Source organism: Canis lupus, chromosome 35, assembly GCF_048164855.1.
Source record: "Canis lupus baileyi chromosome 35, mCanLup2.hap1, whole genome shotgun sequence".
NCBI lineage: Eukaryota > Metazoa > Chordata > Mammalia > Carnivora > Canidae > Canis > Canis lupus.
In genome coordinates this window covers 20956003-20976941 of record NC_132872.1, presented here as the reverse complement: position 1 = coordinate 20976941, position 20939 = coordinate 20956003, and the positions used below count along the sequence as shown (strand labels likewise).

Here is a 20939-nt window from a genome sequence, read left to right as displayed (position 1 = left end):
GCCATATATAAATCATTGTTTTTGGTTGCAATGTACTTTCTACTGATGACGTTGGTCAGAATCTTAATTGTAACACACATAATTCACAAAAATTAACCCACAGAATTATATCAGTCTCAAAGAGAAAACCCTCATGAAACTAATTCATTTATTTATATCCATAATTTACTCTTTCTTCCCTCAGTGAGTATAATATAAATAGAAAAATAAATAAAATATATCTTGACCCCAGAAGAAACCAAGAAAGTATCCTTGTATATCTGAATTCATTCTTGAATAAAATCATGGTTATGTGCTTTAAATTTTTTAGAAAAAGGACTGGAAGCTGTAAACATTAAGGCCATTTGTTTTATGAGAAATTTAAAAAATATATGACTATGACTCATTTACCTACCTTTTTATTACTAAGGGAACATCTCTTGGCTGAGGTAGGCTCACAATTTGAAGTTTAAATAACTCCAAAGAAGCTTTACTTTATAGGCAGCAGAGAAGACATATGAATTGAAATCTCAGAGTGCTTTGCGAAATGAACTCAAGTTTGGTCCTATGCATGTAATAATACAGACCAGCGTCTTTAAAAACTAACCATCATGGGGATCCCTGGGTGGCGCAGTGGTTTAGCGCCTGCCTTTGGCCCAGGGCGTGATCCTGGAGACCCGGGATCGAATCCCACGTAGGGCTCCCTGCATGAGGCCTGCCTCTCCCTCTGCCTGTGTCTCTGCCTCTCTCTCTCTGTGTGTGTGACTATCATGAATAAATAAATAAAATCTTTAAAAAAAAAAAAAACTAACCATCATGTGTAACTGGACTTAGGCATTTTTCATAGAGATTCACTGATGGCAACTCCAAAACTCACAGGGATGACTTGAGAACTAGATGGAAAAATTGGATTCCTTAATGCTCGTGACATTTGTCCAAAGGGGAAGTTGGGAAGTTGAGGCCATGTGCTAGGAATATATATGTTATCACATTTTCATGTCACATAAACAGACTAAGGACGACATTATCACTATTTGGGATAAATTCAGTGGGGCTTTTTATGCAGCTAGGAAATATGAGAGCAGATATCCAAATACTGATCTGAGTATTTTGGAGCTCTTTGGCAGACATTGGTGGATGTCTAGCCCATATACATCCACTAATTTGTCCTTGCTGATGGGGCACCAATGGCATACAGTTGATTATCTCTCAGCCCCTAAGTCAGTGATAGTAATTACATTCTTCAAACTTATGTTTTATTTAGGTATGTTTATGTCACTAAATAGTGTCCAAAGGAAGAGACTCAAAGCGAGTCTGCTGGAGGCTTCTAGGAAGATGATTTTCTGTCTGATAGAAAGAATGTACCCACACACATCAAAAATAAAAATACTTTTCTTCATAACTGAATGTTGTATGGTCTCTACAAATTGAAATAATGAAAATCATCTTGTGACCATGTACAGAGATATCACAGACCAGTTGGGTCCTGAATGATACTATTTTGACACAAAATTATTCATTTTAGGATCCACTTAATCTCAGGTTATGTAAACTAATCCATTAGAGTCAAAGCAGTTTTCAATTGAATATTGTGTTACTAACGGTCTGAAATAGGAATCAGCAAACGTTTTCTATTAAGGACCATATGGTAAGCATTTAAGGTTTTTTGGCCCATGTAGCCTCTCCCACACCTACTACACCCCATTGTAATGAAAAAGCAGCTATAGACAATTTGCAAATGAATGATTATGGCTGTGATCAACAAAGCTTTATTTATTTAAAAAATAGGAGGAGAGCATATTTTGCCCGGAGGCTTTTGTTGAAGTCATGTTGAACATGCTAAATGCTACACAGATTGAAAATATCTCCAAATATCTGGTTTTCCAAATAAGGAAGCTGAATTGGAGTTTAAAAGACTTTTTTCACAGATATACATGTATCTATAAATGATGTAGAAGTTATCTCTTACATTGAAGCTAATCATTGTTACCTGGGCTTGCACACGATGAGGGATTCATACCCAATATCCTTTGGAATGATCAAAAGGCCATGAGTTTTCTAACTAAATATAAACTTTTGTCATTCTCCTATTAAATTGATTGATACATAGGAATATTAAGACTTTGCATGTTTCCTTTTCTGAAGCTGATGAAAATGCCCTCATTGCACATAACAGGAAAAAAAGTATGAAAGCATTATGCATTTTTTGGTTACCAAAGGAGGACAATTTTCACAGACACCATCAACTTTGGTTCAAAAGAAGTTAGTAAGTGGAGCTTTGAATTGCTGTTTTGCCACAAGCATTTTATTGCTCTTTCCCCCATTATAAAAGTGGCAAAGTGTTCTGAAAATGAAAATTTTTCCTCAGGGACAAATTCATAGAGATTTATTATCTTGCCTCAAAGGGATGGGATTGAGCCATTTTTACAGCCAAAAGTTACTTTTATTTTCAGCATTGGAAGTATTTCTCTGTAGAATCTTACAAGGTGCAAAAAGATCATTTTGCTAAGCGCTTCTGCCACTTATACAGCCACCAAGAAGCCATCAGTAGCATTAGCCAAGTGCTTCGATAGCATTCCAGTAATTCCCAGCCAGAAATATGCATTTGAAGTTTGCGTGAAATGCTTAAAAATACAGAGTCCTGGGCCTTGCTCCAGTCATACTGAGCTGCACTTTCCAGAGACAGCTTCTGGATAGAGGTACATTTTACACAATCCTTCCAGCACTGAGAAACACCGCTAAAAGAGAGAGAGAGAGAATAAAAAAACCACAATTTCCTTGATAACATGCAATTTAAAAAGTCAATGTCTAAACAATGGTTATTTATCAGCTCATAAATAATGCTGTGTGTCTAGAAAATATGCAAAAATGCACACCTTTATAACATTCATCAGACTCCCAAAGGCAGCATCTGAAACTGATGGCATTGGTCTTGTCAGACCTCCCATGAGATCTGCCCTTGAATCATTCCCTCAGGCTATCTAACCCAGTGCTGATTTCATCCTGTTCTGGGAAGGCTAGTGTCAGAACAGTCTTCTGTTTCCCATGCTGGGTCAGTTAGGGCTACTTTTACGAAGGGGAAATTTGAGCAGTTCCAGAAAGTACCCCCACCACACAAGTGTACACCCTAGCCAACAATAAACAAAATGCCTTGCCAACTGCCTATCATGTCTATGTTATCATTAGAATATTTTTGAATGCTGATGAGAATTTGAGCTGTAAAGATTTTCCTTTAGAAAGCAAGGATGTTCATAATATAACTGTTAATGCCCAAGGGATCCCATATAGAAGATGCTTAACTCTGGGGCGAGACTCACATGGAAGGATGTGTTATAGATTTATCAGGCACACCTAAAGTAATAGTTTATGATTAGAAGTATCGTCTACCTTGCTTCACAAATATAAGGGTACTGTGTGAACTGGCAGGCTTCACGTGTTTAACTAGTTGCCTGTTGCCATGGCTATATGACTGAGAGCTGCTGGATGTTTTTCTAACAAATTTAGATAAAGTAGCAATTGAAATTCAAGCTGAAAGTAATCATATTAGTGCCCGTAAAACTATGTCATATACTTAAGAAATGAGGAGAGATTTTTCTCTGGAAGAAGTGAATAACTCCACATTACTAACTCCATTGGCTGTCGATCAGTCCTTACATTATTTGCCCTTTCAGCACAGCATTACACGTTGAAAACTATGTTTTTGTAACATAACACTGTCCCTTTAGTTGTCCCATATTTCTCGTTTTCTTTCCTACCTCTTTTCAATTCTCAGTCTCCTTTAAAGGAAACTCTCCTCCAAACAACGCTTCAACTTCCTCTATGCACAGAGCGTTCTTTTCTCCCTATACACTTTATATCCAGAGAAACTTTTCATTTTGTAGTTGTCCAGTTTTTATCAATATACTAATGATCTCCAAATACATATAGAAATCACACTTTGTTGAACCCTAGACTATTATAGGAAACTGCTTCCATTGTATCTTCACTTAGAAGTCTTTTTTTCTTTTAGATTTTATTTATTTATTCATGAGAGACAGAGAGACAGAGAGAGAGAGAGAGAGAGAGAGAGGCAGAGACACAGGTAGAGGGAGAAGCAGGCTCCATGCAGGGAGCCTGATGTGGGCCTCGATCCTCTGACCACAGGATCACACCCTGAGCCAAAGACAGACTCAACCGCTGAGCCACCCAGGCATCCCACTTATAAGTTTTTTAGACATCTTGAACACATATCACAAAGTGAACTTATCAACTCTTCCTCAAACTACTCCTCTTTCAGCATCTCTACACTGAATAAACACTATACCGTGGCCCACTTCGCCACTCTAGCCAGAATCCTATGAGTCACTCTCAATCACTTCCTCTTTTCATCTCTAATAATCTATTCATATCTCGTTTAACTTCTGTTGCTTCCTTTAACATTGTGTGATCGTAGTTTGAACCACCATCTTTCCTTCTTGGGCTATTGCAATAACCTAATAACCTTTCTATTCTTGTTCATCTCTAATCTCTATTCAGCAACTGGCATGTAATTGAGTCATGCTCATCCTCACTGAAAAGGTTTCAATGGACTCCCATTCTCAAAGTACTTACCGTAGTTTAAAAGCAATGACATCACCTGGTTCCTGGTTTCTTCCAAAGCAGTATGGCTTGCCATTCTCCTCCAGCTGCCCTATATTCTTTCTGTACCTCCTCCACGGACTGCACTCATTGTATTTTTCTGCCTGTATCATATATAACTGGGAGTCAGAATTTTCTACAAGAGTCAAGGGACAGTGAACATTGTTTAGTCAAATATATTTCTGTGATCTCTACCCATATTTATCAATGATACCCATTGAATTCACTCCCATTTCCTCTAGCTACTCCATGGACAATGAATATAATGATATGTTTTTAATAAATATAGAACTTGTCTTACTAAAGAAGATTTTAAAAATAGGCTAATTGAGAACATATCTGTTATGTGTATTTTAACAGAATTATCTAAGTTTTTACTCTGTTAATTCTAATCAACTTAATTTTAAATCTCTACTTATATCAAATTCTGCATAATTCAGTGGGATAAACTAAAACCTCAAAGCAAAAATTAGAGCAGCTCACAAACACACTGCCATCTAGATGTAAAATATGACTCTCAATAACAAATCTATCTGGAGTAATATTTTTGTGAGATCTTATACAAAAGAACTTTGACTTTTTATTTATCCTTAAAACTTTGGGTAAAAGGCTCATAGCTTTTTTAGCTGTTTTTGAAATGTATAGGTTCTAGATATTTCTACTATCAAATGTATTTTTATTTGGAGGATTTTTAAATATGTCTGTTTATACTACAATTTCTTGTCATCAAAGGACATGGGCTGTCAACACTCTGATGATCAGAACCTTGCTGTGGAAGCATTATGTGGTGCTTCTTCACTTGAGCTAAATAAAAAGATGGATTGGATGCTTTTTTGGGCACCAAGTGTTAATTGCATCCTAATAAAACTATCTAGTTAAACTGTCTGCTTTGTGGTGCAGTGCCATAGAGAAGGGATTTCTAAAGGAAACCTGCTAAGTTGATTGTGCTTCTGGATAATTAATTGAAATGAGAAAAGCAAGCAAAAAATGAGAATTCTATCATGTTGACTTTCACCGATATTCATAAAAAGTGTCTAAGACTAGTTGCAACAGAGAACTCTTCAGCTGAGTGTGGGCCATTTTATTTGACTTAACAGCTATTGCCTTTGCATTTGACAACTTTCAAGGAGTGAGGAATGAGGTTAGAAGTTATTATAACACCTTGAAAAAATTACTAATTGACTTTCACTAATTGATAACATGTCTATAAAAAACTGACTCCTATCAAGTTCAGATTGTGCTTTATTGCATCTATTTCTGTGATTGCTGCATTTTATTTTAGTTGTTGGAATCCCATTTGTATGCATCTTCCAGAGATAATTTAACTTCGTATTTATTTTTTTGGAAACAGATGATCAATGTGCTATTTTCTAAAATCAATGTTAATATGTCATCAGTGTTTTATACCCTAAATTCCTAATATTCTGATATTGATTTCTTTTTTTTTTCTTTTGATCCTAGTTAAAAATTGAAATTATACTTTTCTGTCTCTTAAGATTTTTTAAATGATTTGTTCCATCAGCAATGGATCACACTCCAGGATAAGACTTTCTTCAGTCTTATAATATGCCTCTGATTTGTTTTTCTCTGATGTGCTGTAGTCTTTAAAACACTATAGTCTTTACAAACCTTGCTCTGATATGGTGTCTTTAAGGCATATGTTTTTGAAGTTAATAATCTGCTATTAATTATAATTCACCACACTTCTTACCTCACTCTAATTACACTCATCTATATTCACACAGGTATCAGTGTAAATTCAGACCATATACCTGTATATGCTTTTATTTTACAATTCATATTCTATCCCAGGTAAAAAGAGTCCTATGGACTAAACTGTGTCTCTCCAAAATATATTTGTTTATATTTGGAGGTGCTAACCTCCAGTGTAATGGCATTTGGAGATGGGAACTTTGAGAGATAATTAGGTGTAGATGAAGTTATGATGATGAGCCATCATGATGGAATTTATGCTTTAAAAGAAGAAACATCAGAGATCTTGTTCTTTCTCTCCTTCTTTGCCAGGTGAGGACACAGGAGAAAGCCTCCTATATAAACTCTCACTAGAACCCAACCATGCTAGCACAATGATCTTGAACTTTCATGCTCCAAAACTGTGAAAAAAATAAGTTTCTGACATTTAAGCCACCCAGTCTATAGTGTGTCTTATAGCACCTGAGCTGATTAATATGAAATGCATCACCCTCAATAGAATTGTTTAAACAATGAGAAAGGAAATGATATGTGAATTCCCCTCTTACTTTGCTTCTTACTTGCATCAACTATCCCAATCAGATAGATAGAGACAGGCAGGTACATAGATACATGTATGCATACATACATCCAGTACAGATAAAAATGTGATTTAAATGCTTCTATACCTAAGTGTGAATTTGACATAGGCAGGCATAGAATGCCATTATTCTGGTTGGTTGTCCACCATTTTTTACAACAAATTTTGCTATTTACTTTTGATAAAATTTCCTCTATAATCTTGTACACAGTGTTATTTTAATAGATTTTAGTTTGTTCTTCTTTAGTATGTTCTTAGTATGTTTAATAAATTTTAGTATAATCTTGCTTTATTACCTTAATTTACTTTAAGTTTTACATTATACTTCTCAATAATGCCTGTCTACTTTTTTAAAGATTTTATTTCTTTATTCATGAGAGACACAGAGAGAGAGAAAGAGCCAGAGATGTAGGCAGAGGGAGAAGCAGGCTCCATGCAGGGAGCCTGATGTGGGACTTGATCCCAGGACTCCAGGATCACACCCTAGGCCGAGAGCAGACACTCAACCACGAAGCCACCCAGGTGTCACAGTAATGCCTCTCTAAAAGAGTTGTTGACATAAAACATAACCCCAGAGCTTTTAGATTTATATAAGGCAACTTTCTCAGAAACCTAGACTAACAAATATCCAAGTGAGAGGCTTTGCTGGAGAGATAAGACTTACCATTCAAACTGTAACCATTGGAAAAGCATTTATCTTTTTCAGACTGTTCCACATTGCAAAAAGCACATAGATGTACTTCCCTCTCTACCCATCATCTTTCTAAAAGCTCCACATTTAATTCTACACGCAAATCAATCTTGAGAACTCATTTGGCAATCCACATGGCTATACTCCCATTGACAGAGAAGAGTAAATCTTAACTTTTTTGTATCCCCAGTCAGTCCTATAACTGGTACTCAATTACTATGTTAGGAAATACAGTCAATTTGCAATTATCTAATATAGCCTAAAATAGTTGGAGAAATAGCCAAATAAGAACTATTAAATTATGCTCCTCTGGTTCCTATTTCCTTTGTCTAATTTTAGAAAATAAAAGAGGCACATCATTCACTATGATGCCCCCCTTTTTTTTTTTAAAGATTTTATTGATTTATTCATGAGAGACACAGAGAGAGAGAGAGAGGCAGAAACATAGGCAGCGGGAGAAGCAGGCTCCATGCAAGTAGCCTCATGTGGAACTTGATCTCAGGACCCCAGGATCATGCCCTAAGTGAGCCAAAAGCAGACGCTCAACCACTGAGCCACCCAGGTGTTCCTATGATGCCTCTTTAAAGAGTTAATTGAGTTGTAGTGATTATCTATTTTAGGGCCAAGAAAACAAAGCAGTGGTACTTCAGTTTTTTAATTTGAAGATGAGAAGTTAGACATGCAGTAGATAAATTATCTTTATAAAGTTGCATAGTAAATGAACAGGGATAAGGTGGCTTATGCTAACATGAAATACCATTGTCTTTCCATTAGTAATAATAATCTTCATTCTTGGTTTCAATACTTCTATCACAGATATGTAAGATGTTAAAATTAGGGAAAGTCTCGTGAAGCATGTGTGAGCCGTGCTGAACTATTTTGCAACTTTTCTGAATCTAAACTTATTTCAAAACAAAAAGTTAAAAAATAATAAAATGATAAGAGCAAACATTTAGATAACATTGAACAGGTCTTCAGGTTACTTTTCTAAATGCTATATCTATATTAACTAATCATACAGAGGTAAGTCTCAGATTCAAAGCTTCAGATTTCAAAGCCTAAGATAACTCATTTAAGATATCAACACTATTAAAGCATAAAATTGTGCTTTTAAACGTTCTGATATATAAAGATATCTGTGGTCAATTTGTACCAAAGGAAATGAGAAATACATATATTTACATTTATATATTTATTTTATAATAATTTTATATTTATTTACAATAAGTTTATTTATATTTATATATTTATCTCACATTATAATAAAGGAGATAGATAACACGTTTTGTGACTTTCTTAAGTGATATCACAATTATGATAATCTCACAATTATCTCATATGTCTTAATGACTTATGTCATATGTCTCATATGACTTAAGAAAGTCACAAAATTTGAAAAGATGACATATGAGATAATTATGAGATTGACAACTATATAAGGAAAAGATTAAACATCAAAACCAGCAGTTAGCATATGACAATAAAATCCGATTTTTCCTTTCTCAGGATATGAAAGGAACTTCAGGAAACTGATTAGGAGAAAGACACGTTCAATTTAAGAAATTCTTCATTCTCTTAGCATAGTCCTCTAGACAGATACTTCTTTGAATTTGGACCTTCTCCCCTTTCTCCAATTTTTTTACTTTCTTAAAATCATAGTATGGATAGGGAAAGCCTAATGAAATTTAAAGTGCCGTGTACATTTCCTAGATTGATCAAATAACTGATCAAATAATAATTGATCAAATAATCAATAGATAGATTTTGTATATCATCCATGTGAAGCTTATGCAGTTATGTACAACTGTACATTGACACAGGGCACTCTGAAGCATGACTGAATTTTAAAGTATCTATTAAAGTTCTTTTCAGTTTGAGGAGATTGGATTATTGAAAGGGAAGTTGACATGATGCTGAAGCCAAGTTAGCAACTGAAGTTAATGAACGCTTAGTTGCCTAAAGAACAGTAGAGATATTTCATTCAAACAACAAAAGCACTCACCTTGGAAATTAATATTTCTACCACCTCATTGGCATACTATGCACCCACTTATACATAGCACTTTTGAATCTCATTTGACAGAGTCAAGTATGTGAGAAATAGCTATTTCTTTTCAATAATCCAGTTTAATATCTGACCACTGAAACCTTAGTCATTCTTGATTTTAATTGTTTCCTTTTCTTGGGTCATCCCAGAAATTTAGAATCCTAAACAATACGGAGGCAGATGGGAGACATAGACCAGAGGTCTGGGTGGGGCTCTCTGGATGCTGACATTAACTAGCTGTTAACATACATTACTACAAGACATCCACTGTCCCTACACCAGAAGTATTCTAGGCCTTAGTGGCTTTATTATCATGTGTGTAAAAAGAACTATGATCCAGTTTTCTTAGAACAACAATTGTGCATCCATCCCTTTTCTCCTAATATTAGGGAACTGCACAACGCTATCTCAAATTGCCCCAGGAGTTCAAGACCTCTCTTGATTCTGCATATCCACAATAGATCTCTTTTTGGCCTTATAGAATCTTTCTCTCAGCATGCTATTTTTTATGCTAAATTTCCTCCACACATCCTACTTCACTTCTACATTCTCAACTTAACTGAAGAAATTCAACTAAGACTTCAGATTTGGGAGACGGTATGTCCAGGTGAAAAAGTATTAAGAACTTCAGGTTTTGACCATTGCTATTGGCCTTGCTTCATGTATTCTTGAGACCCTGCCACGTGTCTTTCCTGAGGAAGGAAAAATGCCAAAATATGGAGAGTAAAAATATGCAAGTTCATATTTTAAAATACTTTGGATAATATCATCCACTTGTGGGCATTTACCAAATATAAGATATTCATTTAAAATAAACTGTGCTCGGGGATCCCTGGGTGGCTCAGCAGTTTAGCGCCTGCCTTTGGCCCAGGGCGTGATCCTGGAGTCCTGGGATCAAGTCCCATGTCAGGCTCCCTGCATGGAGCCTGCTTCTCCCTTCTCCTGTGTCTCTGCCTCTCTCTCTCTCTCTCTCTATGTCTATCATAAATAAATAAATAAATCTTTAAAAAAATAAAATAAAATAAACTGTGCAAAAATAAATAAATAAAAGTAAATTAAAAATAAACTCCATAAAGAAGGAAGCAAGTTAGCACTAGTATGGTAAGGGTTAACTAAGTACACCAAAGCTTGAATTACCCTTATTGCTAAACTAACTGTATTGCATATGCAGATGCCTAGGTAACTCAAATGGTGCTATTAATAATCCCTTCTTGTTCTGGAATACAACTAAGTCAGCATAGGCATCATTATGTTCTCTTGCTCTGAGCTACTTCAAAGAATTTTCAGGCAGCCTTAGCCTCCTTTTTTTTTTCTCTTTTAGTTCTGCATTTTTAAATCATTCAATATACAATGGACACTTTTTCTAAAACAAAGTTATTAAAATGGTGTCAACTGTCCTGATGAAATTACCTGGGCCTGTTCTCCCCCCCTACAATATGCAACTTTATGATCCTTTTGGAATAAAACCTCATGGTTTACAAGCTTGGGGATTTGAAATGTTCAGAACAGAGTGTAAAGTGTACAGACATAGCCACTTATGTTTGTGAGAATTTCAGGGTTATTCATTCAGAAAAATCATTTATGAGCCAATGATTATGATTTTGAAAAGCTTAATGGTTAGGTAATCTCTTCCTAAAACAAGATGGCCCCCAAGACTCTGCAAAGAAAGTTAGGTACAATTAGATTACTATCACAAAATATCTGATTTTAAATTTAGGTAGAACTTTCAAGACTTGTAAATTTTGAAATAAGAATAGTCAATATACTGAAGCAAGTTCTCTTAGACTGATTCTAACTCAGAAGAGAGAGAAAGAGACAGAAAGAAAAAGGGAGAGAGATCGAGAAAGAGAGAGGTCCTTTTCCCTCCAACATTTTCTTTTTGTAAGAAAGCTATAGAATTCAGAGGCAAATATTTCTTTGACACCAGTCCTCAGGCTATTCTTTTCACATAAGAAGTTGTGTGTACCAGAATAAAGGTGAAACAGTTTTGAAATATGAATTATAATTTGATTCATGGTTCAGTAGTATCAGGGTTTTTTTAATTAATTAAGGAAATAAATAATTTTTACTGCCAAGCCACTGAAATATCTGGGGACATTCCTCTCTTCCCTCTTGTATGATTATAAAATAAAATCAGTTATCCTTTGAAGCTCCTCTCACAAAAGAGTAACTGCAACAACTGGAAAAAATGCAGCTCTTGACAGACTGTTAGCTAGAGAGATGACAGAACATTGGGAAATGCCAGGACAAATATGGATGATATCAAATAAGTAAAAAATAGTGTAAAATAAGGAAAGAATTGATTGTTTGGTTCTCTTACCAGAAAGCAAAAGAAGTAGAAAAATCTCCTGAGGGCTAAAGACAGCATGTCTGCTTTAGAGAAGGCGAGGTGAAGGATTGTAAGCTATAAGGATTTGTCTGTGTCAGATCAAATAATTTTGACTTACAATGAGATAGTAAATGCTCTGGAAAAGAAAAAAAAAGTACATGTTATTTTGTAACTGAGAATTGTGTTATAACGATAGATATGTGAATATGTGAAGACCAGGTGAGAAGGAAATCTTTATAGATTAATAATGTTTATTTCTAGACATATGACATGTAAGAACTTTTTCAGCATGTTTTTAAATATAAAAGTAATAGCTAGGATAGCAAAAATATGCAGTTACCTTATTATGAAATTAGCTTCACAGCTCAATCAATTCACACAATTAAGACAGAAAATAAAGATAAGGTAAACATAGCTTTTGAGGAAGCAGATTAGATTTCACTTTCAGCTTGGGAGATAGAAAGTTGTTATTTCCAACCTAACAATGACAATAAGTCAGTTAACTAGAAACTTGGAATTTTTGTTAAAACTCATCAAGGAATTGAGGAAAAAGAAACCTGAATGAAGTAAAATCCAAAAAGTTATAATCCCCCATTAGAAGAAAAAAGTAATAATATCCTTCATCTGTGGTGAAGCAGTGAGAGGAAGAGAAAACTGTCATAGATGAAGGGGAAGAAGAAACTAGAAGTTTTAAAGGCCAAGTGTGATATTTTAAAATTCCAAGAATTCTCATCAACAAAGATAGTCTACATCCCTTTCCAACTCTTTCCCGTGCTATTATTATGTTTTCGTGCAGAAGCCTGAGAGTAGAATGAGAGGGCTGAGAGATATTACCCAGCTGAGGCACAGATGTGCCGGAATGGCTATGAATTAAGAGCATGACAAAAGATTCTAATTGAACTATTTAAAATCTTCCTGGCTCTCAGTGAAAACTAGAGGAGATGACCGAGAGAAAGCCCTGAGACAGAAGTGCACAGAGCTAGAAGGGATCTGTGTTCAGAGCAAGAGATCTAAAAAATATATATGTATTTCTGAGCCATGTGAGGCCTAAACTGACCACCTTGCTTCAGCACCACCACCCCCAACTCTGGGGAAGGGGCAGCAGAGGGGAAATCTTCCGAGATAGAAGCCATGGTGGGACCAGAGAGCAAGATAATCCCCCACAAGCCCCCAAAGCTGGCAGCCTGACTCTAAAGCAGAGTAGGGACTCCTACAGTCCTGAAAGCTTATACTCGGTCTATAAAGCATAAAGAGATTTTTGGAGTCTTCCCAGATTCCAATCTGAAGGGAGATCCCCATCCAGTGCTAAAATTACTTGTAAATGTAATGGTGCATGGTTCTAGTTAAATTAATAACAAAGCCCAGATCCAGATAATTGCAAAACAAGACTCTGTTCCTCACACTAGAGGCCTGACAGAAAAGTGCACCCTTTCCTAGGTGAAAATATAATTTATTTCAATCCCTTTTTTCATTTTACACTGACTATTCACAGCACAAAATTACTGGACACTATTTAAAAATATGACTTAAGAAAGAAAATTGTCAAAAGAATAAAACTTGGACATGAGCCATTTGTATAAATAGCCAGAAAGGGACTTAGAAAATAACTATATGATACCCAGGGGAAAAAATGGACAATATTTATGAGTAGCTGGGAATTTTCAGTAGCAAGAAGAAATCCATTACAAAGGCCCAAATATGGGGCGCCTGGATGGATGAGTTCACTTAAGTGTCAGACTCTTGATTTCAGCTTAGGTCATTATCTCAGGGTCATGAGATTGAACCCTGCATCAGGCTCCATGCTCAGAGCAAGTCTGCTTATCCCTCTCCTTCTTCTCCTCCCACATTCTCCCTCTGCTCCACCCCCACATTCTTTCTCATTCATAAATAAACAAATAAAATCTTCAATAAAAAGACACAAATAAGAATCCTATAAATGAAAAATACAATGAGAGAAGTGAAGAATTCATTTGATGGATTAGATACTAGATATAGAGGAGGAAATAATTTGTGAACTGAAGACAGCTCAATAGAAATGATCCCAGCTGAAACCGATAAAGGGTGAGGGGGGAGAAAAATGAAACAGGGTATTCGAGATCTCTGGGACACTATCAAATAATTGAACATATATTTAATTTTAGTCACAAAAGGGGAGAGTAAAGAGAATGAGGCGGAGGAAATATCTGAAAGCAGAGTTTTAAAAAATTAATGTAAGACATCAACCCACACATCGAAGAACTTAGTGAATCCCAAGCATAGTAACTGCGAAGAAAATCACATTTATGGATAGCATGGTAAAAGTGTTAAAAAACCAAGCATAACAGTCTAAAAGCAGATGGAGAGCAAAAGGTTGGCCAATTAATTACATAATTGTATATAACATTAAGAATAATGTCTGACTTCATAAACAATAGAAGTTGGAAGAAAATATGGAACATCTTTTATCCACTAAACAAAAAAGAAAAATATCAAGAACATTCTATACTGGAAAAATATCTTTCAAAAAATTAAAGATATTTACCAGTGGACAAAAGTATTGTAAACTCATATCCAGTAGATTTGTTCTAAAAGTAGTACCTAAAGAAGTTCTTTAAAACTGAAACAAAATGATCCCTGATACAAATGCAGGTCTGTATGAAAAAATGACAAGACCAGCAACAGTAGTTTGGTGAATATAAAAGCCTTTAAATTTTATTATATATTTGTGTATTAATTTTCTGTTGCTGCTGTAACAAATTACCATAAGCTCAGTAGCTTAAAATGATATAAACTTATTATGTCACATTTCTCTAGATTGTAAGGGCAACATTGGTCCTACTGGGCTAAAATCAAGGTCTTGGCAAGGCTGTGTTCATTTCTGAAGGCTCCAGGGCAGAATGCATTTCCTTTCCTTTCCAGCTTCCAAAGCTGGAAAAGCATTCTTTGGTTCATGGCCTTCGCTCTGCATCTTTAAGGCCAGCAACGTTAGGTGGTCTTCCTACATGATGCTGCTTACCTCCTCTCCTGCCTCTGTCTTCCACTTTGCAGGACACTGATGATTACATTGGGCTCATTCATAGAATCCAGGATTATCTCCCTTCTTTAAAGTTGAATGTTAGCTACCTTAATTCCCCCTATGCAGGTGACCTAACATATTCCCATGGATTCATGTGTGACATCTTCTGGGGCTCTTATCCAGCCTATCACAAAAATCACATATTTTATATATATTTATAAGATGTTCATCAGATATTTTATTTGAATTCTTTTAAAGATTATTGACTGCTTAAAATAAAAGTGATAAAAAATAATAACATGTCATGGGTTTTTTTTTTTCATGTCATGGGTTTATTGAATATGTAGAAGCATAGTAAATGAAAACAATTAGGGATAGATTTTTTACCATTCTGTCATCCTTTATAAGGCAGGTGACACTTTTTTAAGCTAGACTGTTAAAATGTATTCTGTACTCTCTAGAGAAACCATCAGAAAGAGGCGTACCTAAAAAGGTAATAAAAGTGATAAAATAAATTCTTAGATTTAAATTTTTTAAAAAGGCAGAAAAAGACACCGGAATAAATGATAGGTTGGACAAATGAAAACAGTTTAGTAAATCAATAGTTACAGAAATGTAAATGGTCTAAACATTCCTAAAAAATTCCTAAAAATTCCTAAAAAGACAAACCAATAAAAAACAAAATTCAAATAGATGCTAGTTCTAAGAACTATACTCTAAACATAAAGACAGATACAGGTAAGTAATAAAAGGAAGCTAAAGATAGTTCATAAAAACACCAAACTTGAAACACCTGTGTGGCTATTTTAATAAATAACAAAGTAGATTCAGATTAAAAAAACAAAAAGCAGAAGCACATTAGGCTACGCATTCTACACTGCACATAATCCATCTTCCAAACAATTATAAACTCTAAATTAATATATATAATAAAAATCTTATATATTTTATATATTTTTTTCCCTATTCCTACTTGGGTATTTTAAAATCCCAGACTTTGAATAGATAACAAGTCTTTATATCAAGCCCCAAATCACCAGTAAATACACAGTTAAAAAGTAAGAGTGTGGGGCAGCCCAGGTGGCTCAGCGGTTTAGTGCTGCCTTTGGCCCAGGGCCTGATCCTGGAGAACCTGGATCGAGTCCCATGACGGGCTCCCTGCGTGGAGCCTGTTTCTCCCTCTGCCTGTGTCTCTCTGCCTCTCTCTCTCTCTCTGTCTCTTATGAATAAATAAATAAATAAATAAATAAATAAATAAATAAATCTTAAAAAAAAAAGTAAGAGTGTGTTATATAGGTCTTTGTACTATTCAGATAGTAAAATACTTTAGGTATTGATTTGATTATAGCCTGTCTTTCTTTTAAAGAGATCCCTTCAATCATGTTGGTGTTATCTTCAGATTAGCTTCTATTATTCAAAATGTGAAGAAAGGATTCTTCTATCACCAATATTTTTGGCTCTAAGATTTGTTAAAAATACAGTGGCTACTCAAAAATGAAATATGAAACCAGTAATAAATATTCCGTATAATTTAAATCTGTAAGAGAGGCGTATGCAATCAGAATTCTACATGGACTATTGTATTATATAAGATAAAAATATTTTTAGTAATTACTAATTATATGATACACAGGGTACCTAGAGTTCTTCTTTTTAGTTAGAATTCTTGGATGTTGTGATGTGTGTATGGATCAGTGGTGGTATTGGGGTGTGAGTCTGTGTCTGGGTATTTGGGAGCGTGTAAGTAGTTTCAGAAAGAGAGGGTTTCTAGGACTATCTACTGTTCTTTACCACATACATTTTTGCTCCAGTTATGGGATATCCTTCTGTTTTATTACTACTCACATTTGTATGAGACATATAATAAATATGTGATTACAAAGCATATTACATATAGTTTTATTATATTAGTAAACATGTAACCATATGTTTGTAAGAAGTCACAATAGGATCACATTCAAGACCATTTGAAATATAAGGGAAATCCATCACTTTTCCAAGTTTGTAATAATTTTCAATATTTCACAAATCTCAAACTTCCACTGTGATTTTGGAAAGAATCTAGTCATATATTTACTGGCAAAGCAACACTTATATAAATTTAGCAGATTTTCCCCCAGAGGCAAAAACTTAATGAGGTCTGTCAAGACACTTGATATATACCTCTTTTACAACAATCTTCTGTAACTTCCACCACAGGGGATACTATTATAAACTGAAAGAACACCCATTATAGCATAACACAATCTTTTCCTCACCTGTGGGCATGTCCTCCTCAGGGCTAGTTACAATTAATATCTTTTAAAGGAGCACATGTATGTAAATGCACAGGTAAAAGTAAGATGTCTTTGCCCACATTATACATGAACTTGAGTAATCTCAAAAAGTTTTGAAGGAATCATTTCTCTTCTGATCTCTCTTATTTAAAAAAAAGATTATTAAGATAATTTATTTTATTTGTATTCTTCAACATAGCATTGACTTTCTTTTGATGAGTGAGTTACCTCTACTATTTATATAATTATTGATTGGTTATATGTTACCCCATCCCCATAACTGGCAAAATTAATTTTTAAATGGCATTTCTCATTAGGCCACTAAACTTCAATATTGATGTTCATTAAAACTATTATTTAAATTTATAGATTTTTATTGTGGTAAAAATTTCTAATGTTCCCACAAGAATTCTGATTGTCTTCTCCTCCTGGGCACATGCTCTTTAAATTTGCTTTGCACCTGACTTTGAGTAATGATACACAGGCATAAGTTCTAAGTGCTACTTCTATGTGGAAGATTTACAGAACCAATACACAATTCTCCATGGTTCTTCCAGTTTATAGTGAATGGAGCAGCAGGTTTATATGGAGATAAAATCTAGCATCCTAGGATGCTGAGTCAATCACCTAGGATGAAGGTCGTCATCTGTGTGTGTGTGTGTGTGTGTGTGTGTTGTGGAATAGAGGGGTGTGCATGCATACATGTGTATGTTTTATTTACTCAATAAAGATTTATTGAGTCTCTACTGTGTGCTATCACTTTAGGCAAGTGGATAGTGGATAATGCCTCTCACCCTGGAATAACAGTCTTTTTATAAGCAAGAAATAAACATTTTGTGTTTTAAGCCACTGATCTTTCAAGATTATTGTTATTTCAGAATAAACTAAACTAAAATCATGGTAAAGATTTAACCAGTGACTTTTGAGATAATGTGTTCCAATAATGACTCTAGTTTTTCAGGTCTAAATAGACCAAATAGGTTTAAAAAAAATAATGTCAGACTTTTAACAGAAAAAAAAAAAAAAAAAAAAAGCAAGAATGGTTTAGGGAAAAAATAGAAATAAAAAGTAACACAAAGAAAAAAATTAACTATAATCTCACTATCAGAACAAATTACGATTCAAATTGGCATATAAACATACATATATAATATAAGTACTATAGATAACATATACTATATATAATATATACATACTAGAGATAGAAAAAATATGTATACTGTTAACTCTTCTAAAATCAAAATACAAAACTTGTATATTTGTAAGTAGTATATCATGCAAAGTTATTTTGAAATGATTGTAAGTTCCTTGACTTCCTCTTTTCTGCAAGACACTCCACCAGTTGGATATTTTGTAAAATTTATGTTTAAAAATATTTTATATCTGCCACTGTGTGGAGCATACCTTTCCCAGAATTTGACTTGAAGTATCTCCTAGATACCAAGTTATCCTACACGGATTTTGACATATGTTTTATTGCTAAAGTAACATCCATTATTCTGTCTTGAAACATGTCTTTGTGAATTGAAACATACCTGTCTACACAATGTCAATTCTATTAGACTTTCTATTCACTCATTTATTTCATCAACACCACAGTTCTCTTATTTTTTTATTAATTAAAAAAGTCACTTCTATTTTGGTTCCTATAAAAGCAGATGATCTTTGAATAATAATTTTGCATTCAATTAAAATAATCAAAATTTAAGGAGGAAAGAAAAATGTTTCTCTCAGTTTAACAGTCTAATTTACCAATAAATTGAATTATGTCAAGTAAACAAAATCTAATTGTTGGCCGTATTTCTTTCCTCCTCTAAATATGCACAGCACAGTTCTTGTTACCAAAAACTCCATTTTAAAACTACTCTCAGTTTTAAGAACTCAGTTATCAAGTCCTCCTAACTATAAAATATCAGCAAAGTTCTACAAATTTCCATACATGGCATTGAACACTCTTTTGTTCTCCAACGAATAAATAATTTAAGGTCATTGTGACCCACACTGAAGATAAAGATTTCTTCTTTTAAAAGAAAATACTTTGTTTTAAATGTTGAATAAAAAGATAGTTGAAAAAAATTCCAATTAGCTAAAATTAAATTTCCATTTACAAGGATCATGCAGGATATGCTTTGTTTTTATATCTTCACAATGTTAGTTGATGAGAAAAAGATACTTTTTCAATCTTTTTAAACTCTAGTTCAGCATTTTCTACTTCTGTAGTTGGCAAACAGCCATCAGTTGTTTTGTTTATTCTTGTTTGGAAATAGGATTCTTTATATTAACCATAATTTTTAATAATATTATTGCTCCTGAGATATATCTCAACATTTTCTGTAACATCTTCAGAAGAGAATTTTTTTTCTCATAACTTTTCCACTTTGAATATTGGATCTCCTTTTTCCATCTTGTGTTCTTCAAATTTCCTTTGTAACCTGGACAGAGGTATCTTCCTTGTCCCTGTCTAATGTGATGCGTTGCTGCACAGAAACAAATTTTGTATTCCATGCTCAGGCTCTCTATTCCTGAGAAATAAGCCATTAGCTCCTCACACTTTCCTGAATGTTCTTGAATGTATTTTCTTCTGGTAAAGCCTAGTAGCTTGGAGTTCTGTTTTTTTCTAGTGGACTCATTCTCTTGATGGTGACTTTGGGATCTTGCTTTTCTTCGTATCTTTCTTGAGACTTCAGTTTGACTTTGTACTTTTATTCTCTGACTCTGGATGGGTTCTTCACATCCTGGTGTCCAAATTTGTCTCCTCACAACTTGTTGACACAGGCAGCCTATATTCTGTCTAGAAGCCATTAGAAAACACTTTCTTACTTTGTAATTTATTTATGGTTGCTTTTAAAAAAGAGGGCATTATGAGTTATAATGTTTGTCACCTAACTTCCAATCATGAAAATTTCACTTTGGAAAGAATGATGTGTAGTATAAACAGATGACTCAATTTACATACTGTCCACATTAATGTGTGCCCTTGAATCAGGCCTTTACTTGAGCTATTTTGCATCTGTAGCATTCTCTCTGGTCACCATGCTGCCAGAGCAGACTTTATTTGGTGATCCTGCTTATCAAACTATGCCTTTTTGATGCTTGCTCATGTCATGTTTTCCCCTGTCTTTTCATGTTTTCTATTATCTTTCTGCTTTAGGTTCTACTGTCCTGCTGAGTAATCAAACAAATCTCTAGACACTGTGGTCTTGCTGCTCATCTCAGTAAAGAAAAAAAACAAATAACAGCTGCTGAAATTGTGAACTTTCCTTTCTGGCTGTCAAATTTAGTGAAAACAGATGCTTCAAGGAGTTGTTTGTAATTCAAGCAGGCACAGAAGAGAAAAAGAAACCTCTTATTTGCTGAAACTAGAGAAGTACTGCTAGGTCAACTTAGTTTCTAGCTTATACTCTGGAAGAAGCAGCACACGGATAATCTCTTTCAAGTCCCCAGCACTGCTTTTCTAAAATAAGGTCATCACTCCCACTGACAATACATAAAAAAATGCTCATGAAAGGTATGTCCTGGAAGAAAAATGATTAAAACCAATTGTAATGAAATGAATTAAATGCTTGAAAGTGTTAAGCATTCCTTGGTGAGGTAAACTACTTTGATTTCTATATGCCTGGACAAGGGCTGGAATACCTAGGCCTTGGGGAGAAGACAGCATCAGCCACTGGGAAATGTCAGATGGTTAAGTAATCTGTGACAGTCATTTTCA

General features: G+C 34.6%; 2 long non-coding RNA genes across 3 annotated transcripts in view; one reads left to right on the top strand and one right to left on the bottom strand.

Annotated features, from left to right (window-relative positions):
- LOC140624962 (uncharacterized) overlaps nucleotides 1-20939 on the top strand; it is a 95381-nt gene that overhangs the window by 65719 nt on the left and 8723 nt on the right. The window lies entirely within an intron of this gene.
- The window catches only part of LOC140624963 (uncharacterized), a 32315-nt gene continuing 13814 nt past the window's right edge, over nucleotides 2439-20939 (bottom strand). The window contains exons 2-3 of the long non-coding RNA XR_012024382.1: nucleotides 4570-4700; nucleotides 2439-2717 (exon numbers count right to left, since the gene is read on the bottom strand). This is a non-coding gene — a long non-coding RNA (uncharacterized lncRNA). The remainder of the gene's footprint in view (nucleotides 2718-4569; nucleotides 4701-20939) is intronic.